This window comes from Somniosus microcephalus, chromosome 8, assembly GCF_052327205.1.
Source record: "Somniosus microcephalus isolate GS21.2 chromosome 8, FLI_Smic_1.0, whole genome shotgun sequence".
Classification (NCBI taxonomy): Eukaryota; Metazoa; Chordata; class Chondrichthyes; order Squaliformes; family Somniosidae; genus Somniosus; species Somniosus microcephalus.
In genome coordinates this window covers 152,948,171-152,953,621 of record NC_140994.1, presented here as the reverse complement: position 1 = coordinate 152,953,621, position 5,451 = coordinate 152,948,171, and the positions used below count along the sequence as shown (strand labels likewise).

Below are 5,451 nucleotides of genomic sequence, written 5' to 3'. Positions count from 1 at the left end.
GATTAGTAGGCTGGTTCGGTTAAGATTCATTACAACATATATTGCTTGTATCCAAATGTCATATATAAACAGAGGCATTTCTTCCAAGTCACTGTCGGTGATGATCAACATAAATTGACTTGTGTGAACTAAATACATATTTTAAAAGCAGCTGTACTGTTGTGAACTAAGATAATATAGTATAAAATAGTATAAAGACTATTGCCCGAACTCTACCCATGTGTATTTGACCTTTGCTACTGGTGTATGACACTAGTACTTTATTTCAACTTGATTAATGTAAGTACGACAGGACAGGACAAAGTGCGTCTCCCACTGACAGGTGCGGTTCCTTTGCAGGCACTACACCTGCTCTTTTATAGCTTAAACTCATTTACTTAGTTTAAATTATTGAGTATATGGCCTCCAATTATTATAAACTTTAATTGAAGTGCACAGCTCCTCCGCAGTGCCTCAACAGAGCCGTAAAACTACACATGATGGATTCTTTTCTTCTTTAACAAATGCCTCTAATATTTTAGCTTCATTTATTTCCAGCATTAAATTATCCGGCTAGGAATTAATTGGACCAGAAATTTCCTTTTAGTGAGCACCGCAGCCGGTTTATCACCAAAAAATAAAACGACTATGACAGGATTTATTTTGACTTTATTCGTCGACGCGGGAAGGTTGAATTCACCGTCGCGGTCCCTTTCTTGCGATCTGATTGAAACTTTTAAAAATGTTTATAATATGCTGAACTCTTAACTACTGAATCTATGTTGTATTTATAGATATATACTGTATTATTCTGTGCAAAACAAAATCAAATGACACATAGTAGTGTGATTTACAGGTGCACATTTTATTCAAAAATAAAGCCATTTTTCATTTTACATGAAACAAAGATTTTCAAAGTAAGTACATCAAATCCATTTCACCCTCGTTATAATATAGGGATTGAGTGCCAAGAGTTGTGCTTACTATACCCTGAAAAAAGTGTAGAGTGGGACGTAACATGAAAACGTCGGGACTCGTGAGGCAATGTTCAGTTTAATCAGTCTTGTATTGCAAGAAGTCTGATGTCGACAGTGAGAAGCAGCGTTTATTATGCTGCTATTACTAAAACATACATTTGAAACATAGGTTCGATTACACTTCGGAGACAATATCTCGACAGTGTAATGGATTGTTCTGCCTTTCTATACAGAGTAACTGATTGCAGATTTCCTACACACATCTCATGCGACTCAGCTGCAATATTGTTAAAGTGCAACATGCCATCCCGAAATTGGGCGAGCAAACATTAAAAAATCACCGTTTGGAATTTACAAAAATAAATGATTTTGCACTCTCTACATTGAGATGACGTTAGAAAAATACAGTTGGTTTTAAAGTTCATAAAACAAAGTTTCAGCCTAATTGGCTTTCCGCACCATCGGGACATGAGAGATCTAACAAATGTTCTGAGCGTTGGTAGGGAAGAGTGTCTGTCTGTCCCTCCTCCCAGTCGCTGGAATGAGAGTGAGGAGAAGATTCTCCATCACTGCGATTAGAAGTTACTTTACTTCCATCAATGACTGATTTAGAAGGAGCAAATAACGTCATGCGCCGAGCTGCAGATGCTGTATCACCAACACCGTCGGAAATAAACTTTGGAGAGCTCTCGGGAATGTTAGGAGGAGAACATGCACCGGCTGGGTGTTGTAAACTGCAGCGATTCGTAGGGCAGGGTTTATTGGTGGCTACTTTCACATTTGGGCAGTCAGACAACGAACCATCGGCACCTAGGGTCTGCTTGCTTACATTCTGCAGAAGTTCGGCCAATTCTGCTATATAGATCTGTGCCATTTGCAGTGTTTCGTACTTGGACAATTTCTTTTCATTGTCAAAAGCTGGAATTACACTTCGTAACTCATCAAAAGCATGATTTAACCCGTGCATCCTTCTTCTTTCGCGTGCATTTGCAGCAAGTCGTCGATGTTTTGGTGGTTCTGTTACCTGTTTGCTTGTAGGTTTTGTCTGACCTTTGAGATTGCAAAGATCACTATCTTTCACTGCAGTCTCTGTGGGCAGTTTCGCGTTTGTGATTATGTTGGCCAAATCTCCGTGACCAACTTCCTCATCATACAAAGCTGCGACATTTCCTCCGGGTGAAAAGTAAGTATGGTATGATGGGCAAGTTGCTTGAAAAGCAGGTGAGAGCCAAACGCGTGGGTCGGTGTTTGTGAGGCGTGCTGCGTTTGCTGGATAATTTTGATTCACTTCATTCGGTTCTGGCGAGTCTTCTACCAGCCACTCTCCCGGAAGAAGTTTTACATTGTGGGACATGTCGATGAGGACAATTATATCAACTGGTGTTGCACTAATATTCAGCACCAGGCGTTTTTTTTTTGCAAAGTTGATTTCCTTAAACCCCAGTGGCAGCTATAAATACAGCAAACTCTGCCAGTGATGGGGAAAGCAACCAATCAATTCATGCGCGTGGCGCGTGCGATGAACCAATCAGAGCAGCCCGTCGGGCTTTTCCTGTGTCGGTGGTCAGTGATACGCGCGCAGATCGCGTGCGACGGTCCAATTGGAAGGCGCGGAATCGCCTGTTGATGAATAATTAATGTCGGATCCGGGCTCGGGTTCCACCCTGGGAGCTGGCACGCGCCGTGCATGGCTGACATTTCACCTCCACCTTCATCAGCAGGCACGCTGAGAAGGAATGCTTCAGACCGTTACCGCTAACGTTATAATTCACTCGAACGGAAGAGCTTGGTTAGTTTGCCGCATGGGCAAGCACAGCTCATTTCTAGCACCTCTTAAGATTAACAATCTGAAATATTACTTCACACGTGTTTGCCGTATTCGATTTCTGTTTCTGCATAAACATTTACAAAACCGACGTTAATTTCAAGATTAATGCCCACATAGTCCTTTGGATTTAACCATGGTATTGTAATTATTGGTTTTATAACATTTAGAATTCAGTTTGGCAAATAATGTTACATGCACTACAACCAGCTTCAAAATACGATGGATGGCAAAGGTAATTGGTTCGTTTTCCAAATTACAATAATTTTTCAGCAATAGTGCAAGTGTGCAACTTTCAATTTTTTTTTTAGCAATAAGTAATTATTGGAGATAAATGGAAGTAGCAAAGCCTCGAGATTAATCTTATTGCTGTTATGGACACAATAATCACTATAAAGAAAACAATTTTCCATTGCTGTAAATAATTCAGTAGTGCTCTGCAGGGCCCAACAGACAAGCCGTCCCTTGTTTATTAAATCATCTGTCTGTTTTCCTAGTTCTTAAAGCTAAGAGACAGTGAACAGACTAAAAAGAGTTAGACATATTAATATGTACAGGTTGAAGTTTTGCAGAAATGCCCGTTTTACGCAGCGATGCTTACTGTAATATTTGTGTGTGTGTATGTGAGAGGGAGTAGCGAGAGAGGCGTAGATACGGACTTTAGAAATTGAGCCTACTTAAAATAAATTTCTAAATGACCACTTGCATTTCATTATTTTAGTATGGCTGGATTCACTTATGACACAGGATAGTGGTTATTATGTTATTTCATTGTTCCAAGTTAAGATTGTGTAATTTATATGCGAGCACTCCTTTGACAAATGCTGGCATTGTGAGGATTAAAACTCTTTAGCATCGATTGAATAACCAGAGGTGAGATTGTTTTATGGAAACATGCCTCGGACAGCCTATTCGTTGAAGACTTACTGTTGTCTGTCTATCTACTGAAGAGTTCTCTTTATTTATCTCCTTGCTCAATCACAAATCATTCCTTTCACTTAAGGCTGAAATTTACTCAGCACTCGCAACGACTTTCAAATGCTACATCAGCCATGTTTTAATCCTTTTGAAAGCAACAATAGATTTTCATCAAAAATAATAGGAGTTTATTTAGCTTAAGACAAATATTAGTTATTTAGTTACACTCTTTACCATGTTCAACATCCATAATGTTATAGATGTACAATTAGCTGTGTACAGACTCCTTATTCAAAATGATTTTTATATAGTTATGTTTTGCTCTGTACTGGATATATTGTAGACACAAACATAATGCATTATGGCTGTTTAACAATTTGTGTGAGGAAAATAAACGAATGCTAGAACTTAATGCAAGCAACTGAGTAGTCTATATATAGTTCATTCCTGCAAGTATGTTTTATACACATTATTACTACCAAGAGAGTAGGCCATGTTTCATTATATAAAAGCTGGGTAGCTTTGGTTTATGTGTGGTCAAATCTGTTAAACAACAATGAGTATTATTCAAAATTATCAAGAAACTTCTTTCAATTTACTTTAAAGGCTAGGTTTTCCAATTTGAAAACTTAAATGTGCTCGTATTTAAAACTGTCATATTTGACAATTTAATCAAAGCTTAATTCAATATTTACTTGATTTAATGCCCTATTTCAATCTCTAATTAACATAATTCTATTAAAAGTTTCTATTGAACATAAACAGAGAACAATTTCAATCAATAAATTATTAATTATATGAAAACATTGTGACCTAGAATAAAATTGATCTAGAAGAATTTTATACACAACAGACCAAATGCACATTTTACTATTTGTACTCTGTAGTGTTAGTAGTGGATTTGAATCTTCCTTAAAACTATACATTCTTAGGACAAAATATTTTTTCTACTAAACACGTACTTTATTTGACAATCAAGAGCTTTCTAGTTTTACTGAAAACTGAAGAATTCAAAATCCAAGCGATATAAACAAGCATTTAGCAATATGTACACAAACTGACAAACTAAACTGTTGCCAATTTTATACATTTTGGTTTCTCTGAACTGCAGTTGATCACACAATCATAAAAAAGGTTGGTTAACCATTTACCTAACTCGTAATGTTGCAAAGAAGTTGTACCTATAGTGCATGTATACACCTGGTGCCATTACTGTACAATCTATTGTGCTGTACTTTATTAGATATTGACATACAAAACATTAAAAGAGTTACTGACCTGGCCACAGGCTGAATCATACCCTATTTCTTTCAAAAAAAGCTTTCAGCAAACATTTTTGTATTTGTAAAACAAAATAATAATCAATTACTATAAAAGGTAGTTACAATAAGAAGGTTAGTACAACACATCAGTTTAGTGCAAAATCCACACTCAAGAGACTATTTTTTGTCTTTTAGAAGGGTTGCAGGAAATGTTTGCAGACAATAGCATTAGACTCTCAATTAGTTCCTGATCTCATTTAAAAATGTTGCCAGTATATTAATTGAAATGCATTTCTGCGAAGATCTTATCTGTAAACATATTATACAAAATTAAGAAAACTTGTATACTTCTACATAACAACATAATTACAGTAAACTCCAAAACAATATCTATTTAATTCCACCATATCGAAAACAAGCCAGAATTCTAATCACCAAATCATTTTATAATCATTCTTGTTATATATCAATCTTTATCCAAGAAAACTTA

At 36.6% G+C, this 5,451-nt stretch overlaps 1 pseudogene; it reads right to left on the bottom strand.

The window, feature by feature from the left end:
• Positions 1-825: 825 nt before the first annotated feature.
• LOC147113872 (transcription factor Atoh1-like) lies at positions 826-3,218 on the bottom strand (annotated as a pseudogene).
• Positions 3,219-5,451: the final 2,233 nt, after the last annotated feature.